Here is a 25,502-nt window from a genome sequence, read left to right as displayed (position 1 = left end):
AAGAGCTGAGTACTCTGTCTAGTTATTACGAGAACGAACTGTTCGAGGATAATCCACCTTCATCTCCAGTTTCCAATTCATCAGTTGAAACAGTTACTTCTCCGGACTTTCTACAAATGGCCGAAGAAGCAACCATTGCCAGTCATTCTAAACCGACAGCTGAGGATCTCTATAAGGGATTTGTACTACCAGGGGAGGCAAGAAAATTCGAACCGAAACACCGCTTATATCAAACTTGATCGAGAGAAATCGGTTTGGGGAGCTGCAAATCAAGATGCGGCTCGGATATGGAGACCTTTATTGATTATTTGTTGCTCCATACCCCCTCCCACTGGCGTGACAGCGGATCAGATAAAAGAAACCATGTTTATTTTCTCACTCCGCGATGCTGCAAGGGAGTGGTATAGGGATTTGGACCGAGCTGCTCACGGTATAACTGGCTGGAATTCACTGGCTTTAGCATTCTATAAGAAGTACTTTTCTGCATCGAGGACTATTTCCATTAGAGCTCAGATAACGAGTTTTAAATAAGGGCCTGACGAGAACTTTTACGAGGCATGGGTTCGATTTAAGAAGCTAGTGCGAACCATACCGCACCATGGTTTCGAAAAATGGAGCTTGTGCAATCATTTCTATAATGGACTGTATGACGATCAGAGGGCTATTTTGGATGCTGCAGCCAATGGCCGATTTGCTGAAAACTTGGGAGCAACCAAGGGGTGGAAGATCATAGATGATTTGGCCATCCATAAAGCTGAATATGGGAACTCGAGAGGAAATCAAAGAAGATCTGCTGAATCTTCTTCTGTCGCTGCACTTGAAGCTCTCACTGCAAGGTTTGACAAGTATGAGTTAGGAGGAGCTTCCAAGGGAGGCATGTACCAGGTTAATGCTTTAACAGACGGTCCCTTCAGCTGCAGAAGATGTGGAGGAGAGGGGCATGTTTCAGATAACTGTCCCAACTCCTATGAGTCATGTGCTGCCTTCCAACACTACAGGCAGAACAACAGTTACTACGAGCCGAATGTCCACCTCAATTTGAGGTGGACTAGTCAGAATGTGCAAAATCCTACCGCTCCTCCGCATCAGCAATAGCAGCCGTATATTCCTCCACACAAGAATCAACAGGGCTATCAGAAGCCTCCTTCTTTCAACCCTCCTAACCAAGGTGCATCATCTTCTAGTGGGGTAAGTGAAATGGGTGAGCTTAAGTCCATGTTGCAGACCATTACAAAGCACTTGCAGCTAAATGATCAACAAAATCAACAGAAGGACGCGTCATTTAAGGCACTTGAGACTCAAGTTGCCCAACTTGCTGCAAATCAATCCTCGAGAAAGCAGGGTCATTTGCCGACTCAAAATGCTAAGAATCCACATGAGACGGTAAATCTGATAGAATTGAGAAGCGGTCTTTCTTATGAGGGACCAGAAGTGCAAAAATCAGACCCTAGGGAAGCCATTACTGATGGTGAACAGTGTACTGTCGAGAAAAAAGGGCTCACGACAAAGCAGTTACTCGATCGACTGAAGATTGGTGTTCGATCGAGCAGAATTGAGGATGATAGTAGTCGATCGAGTGGGTTTTCCACTCGATCGAGTGAACAGGAGGAACAAACTGGTCGATCGAGTAGAATTTCTACTCGATCGAGTGAAGCAGATAATGAGGTTGGTCGATCGAGTGGAAAGTTTACTCGATCGACTGGTGTTGAAGAAGAAACTGCTCGACCGACTGAAGAAGTTGGTCGATCGAGTGGTATTGATGACGGGAAGCTTATTCGAGAGCCTGCTAGTGCTCGTTTAAGTGAGATATCGCCGGAAAGACCTCGTTCGAGAGGTAAGAAGCGCCCAAAGGATACTAAACTTGCTCCGAGAAGACACTTTGGAAGAGAGAAACAAGGGACTCGAGATACCAATCACGGTTCCCTTCCCGAGGCGGCTGCAGAATACCAAAGTTAATCAACAGTTTGGCAAATTTGTCTAACTTTTGAAGAGCTTGGAAGTCATCGTGCCGTTCACTGAATTGCTGACTAAGGTACCCTCTTATTTAAAGTTTATGAAAGAAATTTTAGCATGTAAGAGGACTATCAATGACAATGAGACCGTAGCTTTGACTGAGGTGGGGTCAGCCCTATTTCAAAATAAGTTACCCCCTAAGCAATAAGACCCGGGTAGTTTTTCGATCCCTTGTCACATCGGTATGTAATTGATTGATAACGCGCTATGCGATTTAGGCGCTAGAGTAAGTGTCTTACCTTTGTCTCTGGCTAAGAGACTTGGTTTGACAAAACTGAGTTGCACCAACATGACTGTTCAGATGGCCGACCGTAGTTTGTCACGGCCACTAGGTATAGTAGAAGACGTACCTGTTCAGATCGGGAAGTTCTATATTCCCGTCGATTTTGTCGTCTTAGATATCCCCGAAGATGCACACACCCCTATCATTTTAGGGAGACCATTTTTGTCTACTACCCGTGCAGTAATAGACGTCAAGGGGAAGACTTTCACCATTCAGGTAGGGGATGAGGAGCTGATTTTTCATCAGTCCAAGTACCGGAGAGCCCCCATGCAAGCCCAGCCTTGCAATGCTCTTTCTTCTATTGTTCCTATTATTGACACTCCAAATGAAAATTTGGAGAATTGTGCCGCTATTGTTAACCCTCCGCCTCAGATTGAGAGCAAAAAGGAAGAAAGTTCGTCTGTTTTCCTTACTGCAGGTACAAATGAAAGCAAAGAAGGGGCTGTCAAAGGGCGTTATGCAACCGTTGTCAATCAAGCTGGAAGCAAGGATGCCAAAGAAGATGACAGAGGAGCAAGAACGAAGAAAGTTCGAACCTACATAGATTGGAATTACATTCCTCCTACTGTTTCAAAGGATAATTCAAGTTCATGGAAGATGAAGAGGACAGTCAACGTTGCTGAGGTGACGTCCTCCAGTCAGAAGCCCACGAAGGGGCTACTGAAATTTGATGGGAATTAAACGGGGAAATGCCCCGTGTAACACCTTGTAATAGACAATTTTTGAATTTCTTTCGAATCTGTTTTATTGCGTTTTAATTAGGACAATTAGTTTAGACAGTTTTTAGCATAGACGTAAGACTATAGACTGTGTTTTTTTGCGTATTTGGTATTTTGGGAAACTCTTGGATGTGTTTTTATGCAGGTTTGGGGAAGTCTTACACATTCCGAGGAAGAAAAGACGAAGTTCAAGAGCCTATGCGAGAAAAGTCCTCGATCGAGTACTTTTTGTACTCGATCGAGTGAAAATCCGGTTGATCGAGCGTTTTTCCAGTCGATCGAGTAACATTTTTACTCGACCAAAGCAGCTAGACCATAAAGCCCTCGATCGAGTGGTTAAAAATCACTCGATCGAGTAAAATGGGTCGTGTACAGGGAGTTTCTCACTTAAACTCTTTTGTTCCCAATTCTTTTTCATATTTCACCTAATTCCGTCCATCCCCTTCCCCTAATTGCGATTTTAACTCTCCCAAATCCCCATTTTCTTGCCCAAATCACCAAATACGTCACCTACATTTCATTGCTTGCATTTTAATCTTCAAAAGCCCCTTAATTTCACCCCTATTTGTGTCCATTTTCGCGGTTTTAAAAGGGATTTAGGGTTTGCGGTTTTTCGACTGAAAAATCGTTTGTTTTTGCTTGATTCTTGAGGATTATTTGCATTTGTAGGTCGTTTATCATCAAGTAAGTGTTTCTTCCTTCCTCTTGCATTTTAATTTCAATTATTTCGAATTTTATGAGGTGGAAGTAAATTAGGGTTTCGAAAACCCATGTTCAGTCGAATTTTTCGACTTAATTGCTTTCATATGCCCTTAATTAGCTGCTTGATGATCTTATCCCAATTCCTTGCTGTTGTTGCTTGCTTAAATCGAAATTTTGCGCGAGATTTCCGTGATTAGGGCTCCTAATTCGAATTTTTCGACTGTCAGACGGTCTTTATGCTGCCTTGCTTTGTTTAACCTCAGTTCTTTCTTACTTGCTGCTGTTGTTAACTGCTTTTTCCGTCCCCTATCGCCATTACTTGCTGTAAATTGCTGGGAAATCTTGTACTGTGAGTCGGAATTTTCTACTGCTAGGAGTCTTACATGCTTTCGTATGCAGTTTCTCACGCTGTTTTTAGTCTCCATTAGCAGTCATTACACTGTCACATTATCACCATTCACGTGCTGCCATTTCGAATTTGTTGGGGATTGTTGGGAATGCTATGCTGTAGAGTCGAATTTTTCGACTTTTACGGGACTTACATGCTGTCACATGCTGGTTAACGTGTTGTTTTAGCCACGGTTATCAGCCATTTTTCTTATCATGTCCCTTGCTTTGATTACAGGATGGAGTCTAGTACTTTACCCTCTACTAGTACCACTTCTAGCCCGTCCTTGAGCGAGTCAGTGGCCCCTGCTGTTGCCACTACCTCTATCCTAGTCACCATTGCAGCTCCAGTTTTCCTTGTTTCAGCTGCAGGGACGGTTTTCGCTCCAGCTAGCTCAGCTGGAAGCCCAGTTCATGCTGCCACCTCCACTTCAGCAACCACCACGTGTACACCTGCCTCCACTTCTGCACCTGTGACGGACTCACCTGCGGTTGCAGCTGCCTTCAGAGCTGCTTTAGTCCCTTACACAGTCCGAGAGTGGGCCGCTGCCTTGCGTTCCAGAGACGGAGGTCGGGGTCGTAGGCTAGTCAGAGCTACACCAGCTCCAGCTACTTCCACTTCCACCACAGCTATCACTTCCACAGCTGCTGCCCCTGCTTCTGCTTCTACTTCAGCCGCCGCTCCGCCTACTTCTGAGACAGTTACTGTCCGAGGGGACACTTCCCTCGACTCTCACCCGGACTACCCACAGGTATTATTCGTCAATGCTTTACACCGCGATAAATTTTATAACCTGCTGAAGTGTGAACATATGCCTTCCCGATTTTTAGACAAATCGGCATTAGAGAAACTCGGTATTTACGAGTTAGTCTGTACCTTGCTACGGGTCACGGGGATGCCTGGCCTCATTACCGTGAGGGGCCACACCTTCTTAGAGCTGAGTCTCGAGTTTCTCAGCTCTTTTACCTTCTCCTCAGGGGCATACGCTCATCGACCCCGATCGCTCGTCGGTCTCTTTCCTGTTATTTAACCTAACTTTCGAGATGCCTCCGCGGCGAGTTTGGTAGGTTGCTAGACCTTACCTCCTCGGGTGTGACTTCAGACTCGAGGAAGGTTTACAAACAGGTTTGGCGGTGCTTGGCCCAGACCCGTTTTCAGGAGCGAAAGCTCCACCAGGTCCACCATCCCCCCGTCCGTTGTTTTCTCAGACTCATGGGGAGCTCTATTTTCGGCCGAAATGAGCCGAATAACATCACGAAGCGCGAGCTCTCCATCCTGGGCGGTTACCTGAATGTCGATTGTGAAGGTCCTTTTACCTTCAACATTGCCTACCTTACTGCCCAGTACCTCCACGACCAGGGGAAGAAGGAGGCGGGAACCATTGCCTGCGGTGGTATAGCCACCATCCTTGCCCACCGACTTTTCCCCACTTGGCCTCGTGACTTGCAGTACCTCCCGGGAGAGAGGTCACTGAGTCTGCTTGCCATGCTCGCTCAGCATTGGCTTACCCCAGACTACCAAACTTGGAAGATTGACGGCTCCTTGTCTGTTGACTTACCTTGCGACAGTCTCCCCCGTCTTGAGCCCTTACCTACTGTGGCAAAGGTCCACCGTCTGCCTGCCTTTCCCCTACTTCACCTTCCGCCTTGTCCATCTCCCGATGAGCCCGCCGCTAAGAAGCGGCGAGTTGAGACTGGAGAGGGGTCTACACCTGCAGGGAGTACCCAGCCTTCCACGGCTACTCCCGATCCGACCCCTACTCCCACTGTTACTACTACTCCTACTCCTGCCCCACCTCCCACTGACCAAACCCAGACTCAGACTGAGCCGGTCTTTCCGGCTACTTTTAGGGTACCTCCTCCCTTTGTAGCGCCCGCGGTCCAGGACCAAGGGGGCGCGTTCTGATCATGATTGAGCTTGCAGAGCATCAGGCTCGTATGGAGAGGGACTTAGATTTGACACTACACCCTCTGTACGAGTACCACTTGCGGAGACGCAGACCGATCCCCGAGGGTTGGCCACACCCTTCCTTCTTCCGGTACCCAGCTGAGGGGTACCCGGTGTTAGAGGACGAGGAGGAGAGCGAGGACCCAGAGGTGGCGGTGGAGAGAGCTCGCGCTGAGGAGCGGAAGAGGAGAGAGGAGGAGAGAGACCCGTTGTACCGGGGGGAGGGAGATGGAGATGGCGACGACGACGACGACGACGAGTAACTACTGGTCTACTCACTTCCCCAGTTTTCTGGCTGGTTTGGGGATGTTCGTATTTTGTATGTATCTCTTACTTTTTTTTATTTTGTCTCCTTTATTTTATTTTGTTGGTTGTATTTTCCCGTTCCCCATTTTCTGATGGTGTATGCTGGAGGACAACGAGGGCGTTGTCCGTTTTGGTTTGGGGAGGGTATTGCATCCTTTTGAGTCTGCATTTGCATTTGTTGTTGCATTCACGTTTATTTTTCAGCCTTGCATTGTTATATTTCATTGAAAATAAAAAAAAATTAATTAAAAAATTAGAAAAATTCCAAAATTCAAAAAAATTTCACGTTTATTTCTGCATATAGGTTGAGTCGAAACGGTAGATTCCCATGATGACAATGCACTATAACTTGTCAATTTACTCGAGCCTTGCACTTGATTGATAGTTTTTAGCTTTGTCATACGCATAATCTACGAATTTCTATTCAAATATAAGCTGACTGTTTAGACTTGACCTATAAATTGGCAAACTACTTAAAAATTCTGAGTTTTTAGAGCCATAACTGGTGACATTCATGACCAGTTCATTAGGAATTTTGAGAGTAGTACTCCTTGCATATCATGTTCATCTCATTTGCACATTTATGACATTCAATTTCTCGTCAAATGCACATATTAGGGTTTGTGGTTGGTGTCACATGCAGGGAGGGTCTTGTAAATTTCCCTTCTTATTACTTTACACCCATTTAACTCCACATAAGCCAAAATTGCCTTTTGACCCATTAGCTACATCCCAAACTGAGCCTGCCTAGTCAAGCTAGTTAGTATGTTCTTCTGCGATATATTTTCCCTTTGTATTTTGGTCCGTGTCTCTTGTATGGAGTTGGTGTAAGTATAGAGGAAGGAGGAAGAAAAAAGAGTATTGAAAAGAAGAAAAAAATAGGAAAAACGTGAAAGAAAAGAAAAAGAAAAAGAAAAAAAAAGTTGCTGAAGTTCACGTGGAAAAGAAAGAAAGAAAAAAAAAAGAACTTGAAAAGAAAATGAAAAAGAGTTGAGAAGATGTTCGAAGATGTACAATCGAAAAGAGTTGTTTTGTTTCAGTTGGTTTATTCAGACGGTATTAAAAAAAGGGAAGTTTGTGACCGTCTGACTCCTCCACTCTTATTCTATATTTTTGAGGAGATTGTGTTTGAGTTTAGTGAGCTTTGTGCCAAATGAAGGGCACTTATACTTAGTTTTTCAGTCAGTTAAGATTCGGACGGTCTTATATGGTCCTGTTAGGAACTAGCTTGACGCTTTTACCTCCACATTTCCATAACTTGTTTTGCCTTTTCTCACCTGAACCTCACTATTCCCAAATTATTTGTAAGCCCTCGGTGACGGACATTATTGGTTGGAGTGTGGGCATTAGTGCTTGAATTGTCTTTCATTTTCGTTGCATGCATGCTATGTAGGTCGCAGTTAGGTGAGTGACTGTCTTTTCTCCTCTCTTTTACATATAACATTCACCCTTTGCTTCATGAGAGAAGAGTGACCACGTGAGAGTCCAGTTTTGTTGGTCTTACAAGGTCGATAGGTCAGCTATATTTCTGAACAGCTTATAATTCGTTTGCGTATTGACTGCTTAGCTTTAACTGTTAATTTTTGTTGCATTAAATTGGTTCAAGTAGACAAGTTAAGCTAGCTATGAGTTATCATTTCCGTTCCATTATTTTAGTTTTGAGTTTACTCGAGGGCGAGTAAGGGTTTGGTTTGGGGAGATTTGATACGTGCCCAATGTATAGTCTTTTTAGCCTATTTCAGCACGTATTTCTATGCATTTCTATACTGTTTTTATGGTATTTTGCCCCGAATTGGGTACTTTGGTGTATTTTGTCCTTTTTGTAGGAATGATCGCGAGAGTAGTGGAACCATACTCCTTTTCGTCCTTTTTGCATGCATTTAGAGGAGACGGGATTGTCCCAGAGTGAGGTACTACATTTGGAAGCGTCGTGGCACGGATTACGAGGCACTTAGGCGAAGACGTGAGCTGAAATGAATATGAGTAGCTAAACTCTTTCATGTTGGGATTAGGGGATCTGCGGTAGAAATGTGACGATGTAGTGAATGAATTAGACGAATTAATTACGAGATTCTGTCACTATAGCAATTTAATTGTAATTTCCGACCTAGTTGAGTGCACGCTTCTATGTCACCCATTAATCTGGCTAAAATTAATCCTGGATCGAAAGATTGGACTAAATAGGCCTGCTATAAACAGTAGACTACCCTAATGAGGACGAAAGTTAAGTTAGTGGTATTTTAGGATAGAAAGTGGACCGAAAGGACCTTTTAACATCCGTCTCACATTAGTTCGTCTGAATCATTTACAGCTGAGTCACTGGACTACCGTAGTGAACCGAATTCCCGACATGTCCCTCTCTTCTTGATAGTTTAATCATAGTTTATCACCTTTATTGCTTTTTACTTTAATTCTCTTCCTTACAAACTTCGTAGTTTAGAACCAATTTCAAACAAACCCCCAGTTGTTACCATAGGATTAGAATTAGACAGCTATAATTACATTACCTCCCTGTGGATTCGATACTCGACTGCCTCAGCTACATATTAGTTGAGACCGTTAGGTTTTATCTTTGATAGGGTTGCGATAGCCGTGTCAGTACCAAAACAGATTTTCTAGTATAAAGAACTCATGGACTTAGGCCCATAAAACAAAATGTTACATTCTACCCTCCTAAAAAGAAAGTTACGTCCCGGAACTTACCTCATGCAAACAGGTGTGGATAGCTTTCCCTCATGGAAGCCTCAGTCTCCCATGTAGCTTCCTCAACATTGTGGTTAGTCCACAAGACTTTCACCAAAGCTGTCTCTCCATTCCTGGTCTTCCTCACTTTCCTGTCCAAAATCTCCTTAGGTGTCTCCAGATAGGACAACTGATCATCCACCTCGATCACCTCAGGACTCAACACATGTGATGGATCGCTCAAGTACCTCCACAACTGGGAAACATGAAAGACATTGTGAACTCTGGCTAACCCTGGTGGCAAAGCTAAACGGTATGCCACCTCTCCAACTCTGTCCAAAATCTAATAAGGTCCGATGAATTTCTGACTCAGCTTTCCTCGCTTCCCGAACCTCATAACTCCCTTCTTCGGCGACACTTTGAGTAGTACCTTCTCTCCCACCTCGAAAGAAATGTCACTTCTCCTAGTGTCAGCATAGCTCTTCTGTATGTCTTGGGAAGCTCTCATCTTTTGCCTAATAATCTGCACCTGTTCAACTATCTCCTGAATCATCTCTGGCCCCAAAACGACAGCGTCAGATCGATCATCCCAACACACAGGACTCCTGCATTTCCTACCATAGAGTGCCTCGAATGGTGCCATCCCAATGCTAGCGTGATAACTGTTATTGTAAGAAAACTCGATCAACCCCATTCTGTCCTCCCAAGATCCGCCAAACTCTAGAACACAAGCTCTCAACATATCCTCGAGGGTCTGAATAGTCCTCTCTGTCTGACCGTCAGTAGCAGGATGAAAAGTGGTGCTGATCTTCAGTTGAGTACCCATCAATGACTGCAATTCCTGCCAGAACTTGGATAGAAACCTGGAATCTCTGTCGGAGACGATATCTTTAGGCACACCATGCAACTTTACCACGTACTGAACATAAGCCTTAGCCAACTCAGCCTTACTCCAAGTATCTTTCATGGGAATAAAGTGAGCTGACTTGGTCAACCTGTCGACGATCACCCAAATCATGTTGTTCCCTCTTTGAGTCCGAGGCAACCCGACGATGAAGTCCATGGATATACTCTCCCACTCCCACTCTGGCACATCTAGCGGCTGAACTTTCCCCTGCGGTCTCTTGTGTTCACCCTTCACCCTCTGGCATGTCAAACATCGAGACACGAACTCAGCGACTTCCTTCTTCATATTAGGCCACCAGAACGTCTTCTTGAGATCCTTGTATAACTTATCCCCTCCAGGATGTACAGAATAAGGAGTAGCATGTGCCTCAGTAAGAATTTTCTTCTTCAGTTCCTCGTTAGCTGGCACACACCACCTCTGTCCGAACCTCAAGCTCCCATCTGAATGAATACTGAATTTAGAGTAAGGTTCTGCACCTGCCTGCTCTACCGCATTGCGCCATTTCTAAATTCTAGCATCCTTTTTCTGTAGCTCTCGAATCTCCTCGTACAACTCCGGCTCAACTGTCATATCTCCAATGGTCTCACCTCGTCGGATCATGTAAATCCCCATCTTCCTTAGCTCACCAAGCATCCTCACCCTGGATCTGGCACTGATCAGGGCATGGATAGACTTCCGACTCAAAGCATCGGCTACGACATTCGCTTTCCCTTCATGATAGAGTAAGTCCATGTCATAGTCGCCAATCAACTCGATCCATCTCCTCTGTCTCATGTTCAGCTCCTTCTGAGTATAGATATACTTCAGGCTCCCAACTCTAGATCATGGGTAGGGTAATTCTCCTCATAGGTCTTCAACTGTCGAGAAGCGTACGCGATTACCTTCCCGTTCTGCATCAACACACACCCTAACCCTTTCTTGGAAGCATCAGAATACACTTCGAAGTTATCATTCCCATCTGGCAAAGCAAGGATAGGAGATGTGGTTAGGCGCTCTTTAAGTGTCAAGAAAGCCTTCTCACAACTCTCATCCCAAACAAACCTGTTCTCTTTCCTCATTAGGGATGTCAATGGTTTTACTATCTTCGAAAAGTCTTTGACAAACCTCCTGTAGTATCCAGCTAGTCCCAAGAAGCTTCGAATTTCGCCCACATTCTTTGGACTCTGCTATCTAGTCACCGCTTCGATCTTGCTAGGATCCACTGACACCCCCTCTTTGGAAATCACATGCCCCAGAAAGGCAACTTTCTTCAACCAAAACTCGCACTTACTCAATTTGGCATACAACTGATTCTCTGCCAAAGTTCTCAACACTATCCTCAGATGCTCCTCGTGCTCTTCCTCATTCTTGGAGTAAACCAATATATCATCGATGAATACAACCACGAACGTGTCCAGATAAGGACTGAACACCCGATTCATTAGGTCCATAAACACAGCTGGCGCATTGGTCAATCCGAAGGGCATGACCACGAACTCATAGTGTCCATATCTAGTTCTGAATGCAGTCTTAGGAATATCCTCGTTCTTTATCCTCAGTTGATGATAACCCGACCTCAGATCAATCTTCGAGAACACTCCAGCCCCACTCAATTGGTCAAACAAATCATCGATCCTTGGCAAAGGATAACGGTTCTTGATAGTCACATTATTCAACTCTCAGTAATCCACACACAGCCTCAAACTTCCATCCTTTTTCTTGACAAATAGGACAGGTGCTCCCCAAGGTGAAACACTGGGTCGAATATAACCCTTCTCAGCCAATTCATCCAATTGCTTCTTCAATTCTTCCATCTCTTTCGGTCCCATACGGTATGGTGGTTTAGAAATAGGTCCAGCTCCCGGCTTTAGATCAATGGAAAAGTCAACGTCGCGCTTAAGTGGTAGCCCAGAAATCTCTTCCGGAAATACCCCCTCAAAGTCTCTCACCACAGGTATGTCAGAAATCCTAGGGGTCTCAGACTCTCTATCCCACATCTGACACAAGATCAACCGGTCTCCCTTCCTCATACTCGATTTGAGGGTGTTTACTGAAATAAATTTGACTTTGGGTTTGACCCTGTATCCCTTGTAGGTTACTCTGACTCCCTTAGGTCCTCTCAAAGATATTTTCTTTTGGTAACAGTCAATGAAAGCTTTGTACTTCCCCAACCAATCCATCCCTAGAATCACCTCGAAACCACCCAATGGAAACTCCATAAGGTCACAGTGAAAGACAACCTCCCCAATCTGAATAGGTACACTAGTATAGATTCTATCACAAGACACAGACTCTCCCGAGGGTACTATAACAGAATCGACCACTCTATCATATGCAGTAAGGTTCAAGGCTCTAACATGCTCCCTAGATATGAATGACTGTGTAGTACCAGAATCGAATAACACGAAGGTGGGTTTAGAGTTGACAAGAAAAGTACCAGTCACTACGTGAGCATCCTCCTTAGCTGCTTCCTTTACCATGGCAAAGAGCTTGCCACTGGACTTAGCTCCAGACTGACTCGATGAAGCCGTACCAGGTTGCTTGTTCCCCTCATTCTGGTTCCTCTGAAAATTGCCACCCCCACTGGGTGGTTCAGCTAGCTACGGTTCTGATAGTTGTTGTAGCTTCCTTGATAATCATTACTTGCCCCGGATCGGGCACCTCCTCCATAGCTAGTGTTAGGAGTACGGTAGTTGTTGTACCACTGATCCTACTGTTCGAGATCCACTGAACCCAGATGTAGGTGTCCGGAAACCCCCAGATTGGTTTCCTCCAGAACTTCGGAACTCCCATCTCTTGTGCCCCAACTTCCCACAGCCAAAACAAGTGACCCGCGCATTACCTCCAATACTAGCACCTCTGTAACTGCCTCCGCTTTGATTCCTCATCCCCCCAGGAGCACTATTGGTGGAGTATCCACCGAACTTGCCTGAATTCAGCTTCTTGGCCCCATATTATCACCGACGCTTCCGCTTCCTCTTCTCAGCTTTTCCTTTCTTATCCTCCTTGATCTGCTCGGAGAGTCTCTCAGCAGCACCAGCCCTCAGGTAGATGTCCTAAACGGTGGTAGGTGGAGCTGCCGTGAGCCTCTTCTTGATATCCACCATCAGTCCCCTCTCAAACCTCATAGCCAGCATGGTCTCGTTCTTAGCAAATTCATCAATATATGAAGCCAACAGTCGGAACTTCCTATGGTATGTGTCCACCGTCATGTCCTCTATCATGTTAAACTTATCGAACTCCTCCCTTACCTTAGCTTTCATGAACTCTGGCATGAACTGGTCCGTCAGTATCGTTTGAAATTCCAACCAAGACACGTATCCTTCCTCAATATCCCTAGAAATATGTCGGATCTCCGCCTTGTTCCTAGTCCACTATTCCCCAGCTGTGGCCCTGAGGTAGTGGGCAGCCTGGTCTACTTGCAGCTCTTTAGGACAAGCTATCAGCTCGAATAGGTTGGTGAACTCCCGACACCAATCTCCCAGCAAGTGAGGTTCCCCCTCTCCAGTGAAAATGGTAGGGTTATGCCTCGCCACTATTGTACTCATCTTAGCAGGGTCAATTCTTTTGGCCTTTAGGGCCTCATTCTCAGCCAGTAGCTGATCTAACTCTGCCTGGGTGATGTTTACAGCCGTGTTCCTTCGTGGAGGCATGACTATAAGAAAATTTTAGGAATTAGCTGCAACACAAAATCACCTTGGCAACTCTAGCCAATTCTGTCACTTCTTACCCTACTTGTCTACCTAGCATGGTTTAGGGATCATATAACCGCATATCACTAGACATAGTCTTCTAACACAAACTTTATAGAGATATAAGTATGAATCAACTTTAAAACATGCAAAGTATTATGCCACAACCTCCCATCAACTCTTTTATGCAACAATAAATATATCAATCAGTTAACACTTAGGCAACGATATATGAATTCATACTCAACATCATGCAACTTTTCTACCCTTTCTCTCATTTACACTCAGGGTTCCCGGGTCAAACTGAGAGGGCCAATGGTTCGGTGTGAGGGGGCCCCTAACTCATCCCTTACCTTTAGTGTGCTCCTAACAGTTCTATCCCGGGGTTCATTTTATTTAGACTCTTCCTATGTTCATTGGATTCATTGGTTTAGGCCTGAGGATCATTCGCTCTGATACCACTTTGTAACACCCCCATTTATTTAAGGGCCTGGACTAGGACTCCTCAGATAAAGAAGGGTGTTACCATCTCGGAAACCCGAGGCAGTAGATAACAAAGGGAAATATAAACAGTACTTTAAATTAAAAGTTTATAAATGTTTACAACAGAAATGGAACATGTCTCAAAACTGGAAATAAAGTCTGATAGCTAAACGGAAATAAAAGTGGGCTAGCTCTAAGTCAGGTGATCCATGCTCTCTCCCCTGCCAGCTCCAAATGTCTCAACAACCTGTCAATCTGCTCCCCAGTAAATTGATCATCACAGGCGTACATGAATACACAGGGTCAACCGCGAGGTTGAGTAGGTAATACGATATAAATAAAGAATGCAATGCTATAATCCTCCATTCTCAACTCCATCACACACATCCCCGGAACGCCCAGCCATACCGATCCCCGACAGACTATATCTATCGACCGTCGTCGATATACCACTAAAGGCCGAGGACACAAGGGCAAGTCTGCTGCAGAACCCGCCTGGGCCTTAATCGCAATAATCTCATCTCCTCCAACTCCAACTCCGATGCAAATGCAATGTATGAAACGTATGAAACAATAATGCTCAACAAGATAAATAAGATAATCAGATATGTCATATAATCACCGAACATGCCAACTCTTTATAATCGTAGGAACTCAATCAGTGTATTCCCTACCTCGATCTTTGCAGTCAAATAGTCGGGTGCTCAGTAATATTCCACAACAAATTCGCCCTCTGAAAGATAAATAAATGATAAACAATTACTTAAACTATTCCCGTTCCCAAAATAGAAAGTTACTAAAAAAAATAGAAACTTCTTAAAATGGAAAGTTTCCTTAAATGGAAACTTTCCCGATCTAGCAGCTTTTCCATTTTAACAAACCCGACTCAAAACCCGTCTCTAAATATTTTAAATAACTCGGTAATTAAATTAACTAACTAAGAATAAGACAAATTAACGAATTATAACGATTAAATCTACGACAAAACCGTTTCAAAACTAAAACAACCCGTCATCACCACCGTCCCTTCACACGCACTCCCACGGTCCCACGCGCCGCCTCTAGCCCGTGTCAGCCACCAGCCCAAACCCCCAGTTTGACCCAGCCACCAACGACCGCCCTCAACAGGGTTGACTATTGACGGCGAGTCAAACCAGGGCCGTCGTTTGGCCTGGTTCACCACCGTGCCTCACCAACCGCCCCCTGTTCTCGACTTACAACCACCGTAGCCATCACCTATCCCCTGACAAACCACCACAGCCCTGCTCTCCGTCAGACAACGCACCCAGACGCTGTGGCGCCGCCTTTTCGACCTCCCCCGAGTCCACGGTGGCGCCATCCCAATCCTAACCGTCTAAACCCGCCTGAAAACCCGTATTTTAACCCGTTGCTACCCTATGTCGATGCCGCCTCTCCCTGCCACTACGACCGCCTAAAACCTCCCTAACAACCACCACAACACCCGACACATACCACACAACTCAGATACCCCGTCAACAACCACCAGTACCGCCTCTCTAAGACACGCAACAACAATCAAAACCCGACAGAAAAAGCGAAAACCGAAGGGAAGGGTTGTACTCATACCTTTTCTGCCACCACAACAGCCACCAGGGTTGCCTACGGACGTCGACAACCACCCTAAAACCTTCCTTGCTGCGCCGTCAACACCCACACTCACTCTCTCTCTCTCTCTCTCTCGATTTGCGTGAAGGTTGAGATTGATGCCGATGAAATGAGGGAGGCGGGTGAGGGAGTAGGGTTTTGTAGTGCTAGGGTAAAACTAGGTTAAAAACATGATGTTGGGTGTTGGGTTAATTGGGTTAAACATGTTTTTGGGTAAACTCAAATGGGTCGAGGCTAAATGGGTTAGCTCACATCTCGAATTCCATATAAACCCGTCTCAATTAACTTACGAAACAACTCGATCTTACGATACAACGCGAGTCAAGTAAAATAACTTAACGTAATTATCGACTAAACAATTAACCCGACTTAAATAGTAATATAAAATACGGAGTATTACAGAATATATATGTGATGAACAAGAGTTATGGTTTGTATACAACACAAAATATAATAGACTAGCAAACGGAATATTCTCATAAAATAATAAAATACAATATAAGAATGTACTTGCAACGGAAAATACGAACACAGTCATATAATATCATCTTAACTAGCCAGTCATACGGTTAGGAAATAATTATGATAGTTTAGGTGCCACCAATTAAACCAATTTCCAACCGTAAAGTCTCAAAACGTTCTCTAGCTAATGATTTTGTCAAAATGTCTGCCCATTGTTTTCCAGTACTACAAAACTCAAGTTTTATATTCCCCTTCTCAACATGGTCTCGAATAAAATGGTGTCTTATTTCAATATGTTTGGTACGTGAATGTTGTGCGGGATTTTTAGAAATTATTATCGCACTAGTATTATCACATAAAATAGGAATACATCCTACATCAACACCATAATCACGTAATTGTTGCTTAAGCCATAAAAGTTGAGTACATACTAGTCCTGCGCAAAGAATATATTCGGCTTCAAAGAGATTGAGAGAGCAACCGAATTTTGTTTCTTCGAACCCCACGTGATGATACACGGTCCGACAAAAGTGGCGACACCCGACGTACTTTTTCTATCTAGAGAACATCCTGCGTAGTCGGCATTAGAATGACCGACTAGATCAAAATTACATTCCATTGGATACCATAGATATAAGTTGGCTGTTCCAATCAAATAACGTAAAATCCGTTTTACGGCCGTCATATGCGATTCTTTGGGAGATGATTGATATCTCGCACAAATGCATACGCTAAACATAATATCGGGTCTACTTGCGGTCAAATATAACAGTGACCCAATCATCCCACGGTAAGTAGTTTCATCAACTGATTTACCGTTTTCATCCAATGTCAATTTCTTGTTCTCGACCATTGGAGTAGGCATTGCCTGTGAATTTTCCATTCCAAATTTCCGAATCAACTCTTTGATATATTTTTGTTGATGGATCTTAATGCCTTCATCTGTTTATTATATTTGCAGACCTAGGAAGAATTTCAATTCTCCCATCATACTCATCTCGAACTCGGAAGTCATCAACTCAGAAAAATATTTGCATAGGCTTCGGTTGGTCGATCCAAAGATAATATCATCGACGTATATTTGAACAACCAAAAGGTCAGAATCCCCAGTTTTCAGAAATAGGGTTTTGTCGACGGATCCTCTACTGAATCCACTGTCAAGTAGAAACTTGGATAATCTGTCGTACCAAGCCCTAGGTGCTTGCTTCAATCCATATAGAGCTTTATCTAATTTGAAAACGTGATCTTCAAATTTGATATTCTTAAAACCAGGGGGTTGTTCAACGAAGACTTCCTCTTGTAAATATCCATTTAAGAATGCCGTCTTGACGTCCATCTGGAAGAGCTTCATTCCCTTGTGTGCGGCGAATGCTATCAGAAGTCTAATAGCTTCAAGACGAGCAACAGGTGCGAAAGTCTCGTTATAATCTATTCCTTCTTGTTGATTATACCCTTGAACCACCAATCTTGCTTTGTTTCTGACAATGACTCCGGCATCATCTAATTTGTTCCTGAAGACCCACCGAGTTCCAATGACTGTACGATCTTTTGGTCTAGGAACTAAATGCCAAACCTTGTTTCTTTCGAACTGTTGAAGTTCTTCTTGCATAGCTATAATCCAATCTGATTCAGCAAGAGCTTCATTGATATTCTTTGGTTCGATCATGGATAGAAAATAGTAGAAAGAGCAGAAGTTGTTTAAGGAACGTCTTGTTTGAACACCCTTCTTAATATTCCCAAGAATATTGTCCATGGAGTGTGAGGTCTTGTATTTCCACTTCGTTGAAGTGCTTGGTTCTTCCTCGTTATTTGAACTTGTCCCAACTTCATTTGGTTGGGAATTGGAGGAAGTTCCCCCTGAATCCAATCCGGTTGATGTGTTTGAGCCGATTATAACCTCGGACTCCACACCTTGATTTGGATTCAATGTTATAGTAACATCATCTATAACATTGGTTTGGGAGTTCTTGTCTTGAGTCAATGTTATAGTATCATCAACTATAACTTTGTCTTTCTCCTTTTTGTCTTTTGAGGAACGAATAAGTTCATCACTTATTCCCTCAATTTCGTTATCCTTCAATTCCAATTCCGGGGGATCGTCTCTTGAAAGACGAAAGTCGGGTTCATCCAAGTCCTCTTCCTCATCCTGTAAAGGCTTATCGAACATGTTATCTTCATCAAAAATAACGTGGACACTTTCTTCAATACAGAGAGTTCTTTTATTGAAGACTTTGTAAGCCTTGCTATGATCTGAGTATACTATGAAAATCGCCTCATCACTTCTAGGGTCGAATTTGCTTAAACGGTTTTTACCGTTGTTATGCACAAAGCACTTGCTCCCAAAGCAACGAAGATGGGAGATATTAGGTTTTCGACCTCTAAGAAGTTCGTAGGGGGTTTTCTTAAGGATAGGTCGGATCATAGCACGATTATGGATGTAGCAAGAAGTACTTATGGCTTCAGCCCAAAAATTACGAGGTAAACCACTACACAGAAGCATTGTACGTGCCATATCTTCTAAAGTTCTATTCATACGTTCAACGACACCGTTTTGTTGAGGAGTTCTTGGTGCAGAAAAGTTATGCCCTACACCATTAACTCTACAATATTCTATAAAAGTTTGATTATCAAATTCGGTGCCATGATCCGTACGAATAGATACTAGATTTGTCTTATATTTATTTTGAACACGTTTCATAAGACAATCAAATTCATCAAAAGTCTCGTCTTTTGAATGAAGGAAGATAGGCCATACATACCTTGAGTAGTCGTCTACAAGAACAAAGACGTACCTGGATCCTCCTCTACTCCTTACCTTCATTGGTCCACATAAATCCATGTGCACTAATTCCAAGGCTTGGTTTGTGCTTACTACTCTTTTCGGTTTAAACGATGATCTTACTTGTTTGCACCTTGCACATGTGTCACACATCTTTTCTTGGTCGAACTTGATTTTAGGTAACCCTTCCACCAAGTCCCACTTCTTGAGCTTGTTCAAGGTTAGTGAGCTAATGTGACCAAACCGTTTATGCCATAAACAAGGATCATCGAGTGTAACTTTCATGTATGAAAAGGAGTTAGTAGGCACAGCATTTAAATCTACCATATAAACATTTCTTTTCCTATGAACTTCAAGAATAACATTACTGGTTCCTTCAATAATAATGCGACAACTATCAGTATGAAAAACTACTTTGTTACCTTTGTCGCATAGTTAAGATATGCTTAGCAAGTTATGTTTTAGACCGTCCACGAGATAAACATCACTGATTGCGTGAGACTTAGAAATTCCGATTTTGCCAACTCCGATTACTTTTCCCTTTTTATTGTGCCCGAACGTCACTTTTCCTCCGTTAAAGGGCTTAAGTGAAAGAAACAAATTCTTATCTCCGGTCATGTGTCTTGAACATCCACTGTCAAGATACCACTGATTTTTTTTCTTTCACTATTTCCTGCAGAAGGATTAGATACATGTTTTAGGTACCCAAGCTAAGTTGGGTCCTTTATGATTAGTTACTCTATAAACTAGATCCTTTCGAATCCACACTTGTCTAATGATCGTTTTTCTAACCTTGGTTTATTTGACTTGGGAGGAGTTCTAGGGTTAGGGATTTCTCTAGGTCTCTCTTGACTACTTCCCTTGTGAATAGGTTTACTGGGTTGAGGTCGACAAGGGTTTTGTGAAGTGCTAGGTTTCTTGGTGTAGTCAAAGGCCATGTCATAGAACCAACGAAATTTATTATTTCTTTTTTCGTTAGGTTCGTTAGTGGGGGTTTCTTTATCCTCATCAACTGTGTCAACATTTTTGGCATGGTCAGCATTTTTTCGTAAATCATGAGCCTTTTTGACACAATTGATTTGGATGTGACCCGTATGACCACATTAATTGCAAATCAAATATTCAGGAAGATCAGCGTACTTCCTTTTTCTAAAATAAAAATCCGAAGGTGTTGATCTGCATTTAGAGTGATCTCTACGTCTGTAGCACTCTTTTCCTAACCCCATCTTCATATTATTATCAGATTGTTCGGTTAGGAAGTTTAGGACTTTTGTGCTACCTTCCCACTTGTCATGGACCTTCCTAGCGTGTAGAAGTAAGTCTTTTAGGGTTTTAATTTCCTCTTGACATTTCGTGTGATCTAGATCATTGTCCTTTTTAAAGTTGTCACGAAAGTCTTGGAATCGTTTATTAAGAACGAACACGACATCGGTGTGTTGTTTTTTAACGTTGATCATATCGGTCTTAGATTCTTTCAATTGCTTTGAAAGAGAATCTATCTCTTTCTTCTGGTCTAAGATCACTTCTTCATTAGATGTGACCTTAGTTTCCAAAAGTTCTTTGACTTTTCTAAGTTCTAAAGTTATAGCTTCATTAGCTATAACTTTGGCTTGAAGGTGTTTGATGTTAAGTTTTAGGTCGGAGGTTATAGCTTCATTAGCTATAACTTTAGACTCTAATACCTTCTTTTCAGCCATAGTAGAATCTAACGTTGTAGCTTTCTCAGCTATAACTTTAGATTTCAACTTCTTAGCTTTAGTCTTGAGAGTATGATTCTCTTCTGCGATTTCGAGAATCTGTTCCTTTAGATCTTTCAATTCCAAGTCCTGTTCGTGACACTTATCAAGAGATTGTTCAAAGAATTCAATTAAAGCACTTTTAGACAATTTCCTAACACGTTTCTTAAGCTCAAGATAACTTACCTCTTCATCGTCGTCTTCGTCTGATTCTCCGAGAAAGCAATAGTTTGAATGAGAATTTGTGCTTTCATCGTCACTGTCGGAGATTAGGTCAAGACTCACACTGCTGAGATAAAGGTTTACAACTTCGTCGTCTTCAGATTCCTCGTCATCTTCTGAGTCAAGGTCTCCCCAACACGAAGCCATCATAACTTGCTTGAATTCTCTCTTTGTCTTCTCACGTTTTGTCTTGTCCTTTATCTTCTCCCATGTTGGACAATCATTGATCATATGACCTGATTCTCCACACTTGAAGCAACCTCTATTTGCGAAAGACGACTTTGAGTCATTAACCTTTTTGTTGAATGACTTGTTGTTATTGTTGTTATAGGATGATTTTGTTTGTTTATTTCGAAAAATCTTATTTTTAAAACGTCGTGCAAACAAGACAGTTTCATCCTCTAGGTGAGAGTCCACTTCTTCGCTCTTTAAGGCCATACTCTTATTGCGACTTGGTTCAGTGTCGTCTTTGTTAAGAGTAATTTCATGGGCCATGAGAGCACTAATGAGTTCTTGATAAGATAGGGTTTCAAGATCTCGTGATTCCTCCATTGCAGTGACCTTAGCACGCCACTTCTTAGTAAGGCTCCTAAGAACCTTTCTAGAAATGTCCTCGGTATAGAATTTCCTACCTAGGTTTTTTAATTCATTTATTATACTTGAAAACCTTGCGGACATACTATCAAGAGACTCATTAGGCTCCATGATGAATAGCTCATATATTTGCATAAGCAAATCAATTCGGTGCTTCCTAACAATGGAAGTACCTTCATAAGATAATTCGAGTCCATCCCATATCTCCTTGGCCGTAGAGCATGAAGAAAACCGATCAAACTCAGTAGAAGTTATTCCGTTTTGCAGAAGACTTATTGCTTTGGAGTTCTTTTCGGCCTTCTTGTAGTCGGCCTCGACATAGTCCTCTTCTTTCTTTTCATAGGTAGTGCCTTCCTCGGATGCCACAAGAATTTTGTGTGGTCCATTTTGAATGATCTTCCAGCACTCCCAATCGTGTCCTTCCACATAGTGAGTCATCATGTTTTTCCACAATCCATAATTCTTCCCATCAAAGACGGGACACTTGAGATATTTGGAATCCATTTATCACGTGATAGGCAGCGGAATATAAAATGATAAGATAAATGAAAAACAAGATAGATCAGCCTCTTTGCGGTTAGGCAATCAAGAGCACGAGGCTCTGATACCAATTGAAGAGTCTATTGATCCAAAATACTCAAGAGAGGGGGGGGGGGGTGGATTGAGAATTTAAAACTTTTTAAAGCTTTTTCGATTGTGCGTATGTAATTGATTATTTAAAGTTTATTGGATAAACTTTAACTAATCAACTAACGATGATAAGCGAAATAAATGAAAGAACGAAACAAGAAGAGACACACGGATTTTTGAAGTGGTTCAGTTTCACAAGTGGAAACCTACGTCCACTATTCTCAATTAATTAATTTAGTACCTTTCTACGGATCACAAATTTACTAATCCAACTCGTACAACTAACTCTAGCTGTAACTCAATGAGTACCGTTAAATACTTGAGTGACTAACTTACGCTAATAAGAAAGCACTAATGATTCTAACAAAGGTTCGCGTTAATGAACAAGTTAAGAAATCAACTAAGCACTATTACCTTATAACGATAAAATAAGAACGAATGCACAAGTTTATAAATCACGACCTTTTTACGAAAATAAACAAAACAGTTTTCTTGCTTTAAAACACGGTTTTTGTTTTGTGAAAATATATGAAAGTTATGCTCAAAGGTCTTACTTTTGAATGTAGCAAAGAGTAAAGTATTTATAGCAAAGGAAGAAGCAAGGCACTAGGTTTCCACGAAACCCTAGAGGCCGAAATATAAGATATGGAAATAGAATCATATCTTATTATTTTTATCCATAAAATCTTAGGAAAAGATATAAGTTGTTAATAGATTATCTTATCAAATATTTACTTAATATTCTTTCCTTAATCCCCTAGATGTGCCGAATGAAATAAGGAAAAATCATAACAACTTTCCTTATTTTATTTAAGCAATCTCTTAGAAAAGATATAGGATAAATATAAGATAATCTAATCAAATATATTTTCCTTAAACCCTAGATAGCCGAAATATAAGATATGTAAACAAATCATATCTTATTATTTCTTTCCTTAAAATCTTTAGGAAATAATAGAGAATAACCAAAAGATAATCCATAAATTATTCTCCTATTATCTTTTCCTTAAATCTTAAGATATAATAAGATTTTTCATAACAAAAATATTCTTATCATATATAACCATATCATGCTAAATATAAAAGATATGTTAAGATAATTCTAGAGAATAAAATCTTAACAATACTTAACTTATATTATTAGGTTTACACGAGTGCAACACGGCTCATAGGCCTCGTTTCTCGTGAAAAACCCTAGCATGGCAATAGGTTAGATTTAGGGTTTAAGAGTGGATAGTATTAGAAACCCTAATTAGTAATATGACTCAACTCATAAGTTGACTCAACAAAATTACTAATTATAAGCTTAAAATAAAACCACACTCAATATGAATATAAGCTTCCTTGTAAATTAAATACTTTTTGCTAAAACATTTAAAAGAAACAAAAACATTTTTCAAAAACTATTTGAAAACATTCTAGTCGTGTATTGTATAAACTTGACATCTCAATGTTATAGTAGAAGAGCTATAACATTGAGCTCTTATATAAGTAATGTTATAGCTGTGAGGCCATAACTTTACCAATTTAAGAAGTCCATTCTTACGTTACCATTACGAGATAATCACCTACGCTATTCTAATCTTCGTTAGGAGATCTTCGAGTGTAGGCTACTTCATCATCCAAGCTTGATCAATCTTTAATTGAGCTTCATCTTCTCATGACGCTTGATTAATTCTTCAATATCTTGTAATACCTTGATCCTTAATTGAGGGCTTGATCATATATAAACGCATCATACTTCCATCACAATTCCTTAATGCTTGCGATTAGTAAGTCCAATCGAAAAGACTAAACAAACAATTACGCGCAACGAGTATATAGAAAATAAAGCACTCTTGACATAATCAAAACATAAACATATATTCTATATGGTTCAACAGACACTTTATTACTTGGAGCTTGAGGAGGAGGTTGAAATTGTTGAAAACCTCCTTGATTTGGCCTTTGATAACCTCCTTGTGGTTGATTACCACGATTTGGAGGAATAATATATGGATTTTGTTGTGGAGTTTGAGCATAAGCATTCGGACTCCTTTCAGTGAAGAAGTTAGAATGTGGGGTACCTTGCTTGAAAGACTGGAAGGCATGGACTTGCTCAATAGTACTCATACATTTGGCCGCAGTGTGGCCATCTATCCCACATCTCTCGCATGACACTTCTTGTTGAACCATATGAACTATCTCTTGCTTACCCAAAGACTGGGTAGTTTTCAATTCGGCTATTTGAGCAAGTATAGTCTCCAATTGTGCCGCAACCGCACTATCTGAACAACTTCCTCTCTTACTTCCTCTAGGGTTGCCATACTCAGCTGTGTGAGTAGCTATCTGATCAATCAACTTCCAAGCATTACCATCATTGGTGTTATCTTGGAATCTCCCAATGGCAGCAGAATCAAGTAAAGCTCTATGACATCATACAACCCGTTGTAAAACTGGTTGCAAAGGAACCAAATCTCAAAACCATGGTGAGGGACGGAGCGGACTAGTCTTTTAAAACGGATCCTAGCTTCATTAAAATCCTCAGTAGGACCCTGTTTAAAACTTGTAATCTGACTTCTCAATGCATTAGTTTTCTGTGGTGGAAAATACCTCTTGTAAAATGCAAGAGCTAGAGAAGTCCAGTTGGTAATTGCGTCGGTCTCCATGTCTAAGTCTCTTAACCATTCAGCTGCATCATCTCTCAAAGAGAAAGGGAAGAGAGTTTGCTTGACCTGATCTTGAGACACCCCAGCTGTTAAAGGAATAGAAGAGCAATAAGTAACGAATTTCTCCATATGCTTTGCGGGGTCCTCTCCTGGTTTTCCTCCAAATAATTTCCTCTCTATCAAGCTTATGTAAGAAGGCTTGATCTCAAAAGTTCCCTTATCAGCGGTAGGGAGCTTGAAGCCTTTAGGAATTGAAGCGATCGTGGGTTCGGAGTGACTTGCTATGGTAGGCATCTTTGGTGTTGTAGAAGTCACAGCTGCAGAAATAAGTGTATCCTCTTCTAAGGATAAATCTTCTGCAAAAGTATACCGCTCGTAGTCAAGTGTACTCAAGTCTTCCACTTGACTTACTTCTCTTTGAAATTTTCGTCTGTACCGAAAAGTCTTTTCTGGCTCGGGATCAAAAGGTATAATCTCTAACCTGTTAGACCTAGGCATACATGAAAATAACAAGAAAAGATAAAACTGAAGTTCCCTGAAACAAAAGACAAAAATAAACAGAAACAAACAGAACAATTTTTGCCTCCCCGACAACGGCGCCAAATTTGATAAGGTTATTTTCAGTCGTTTGCCTTAATCAAAATAAATCCTATATTACTACTAACAAGATAGCTAGCGGTAAGTCAGGGTCGAATCCACAGGGA

This window comes from Silene latifolia, chromosome 6 (genome assembly GCF_048544455.1).
Source record: "Silene latifolia isolate original U9 population chromosome 6, ASM4854445v1, whole genome shotgun sequence".
NCBI lineage: Eukaryota > Viridiplantae > Streptophyta > Magnoliopsida > Caryophyllales > Caryophyllaceae > Silene > Silene latifolia.
This window is presented reverse-complemented; position numbering follows the sequence as displayed.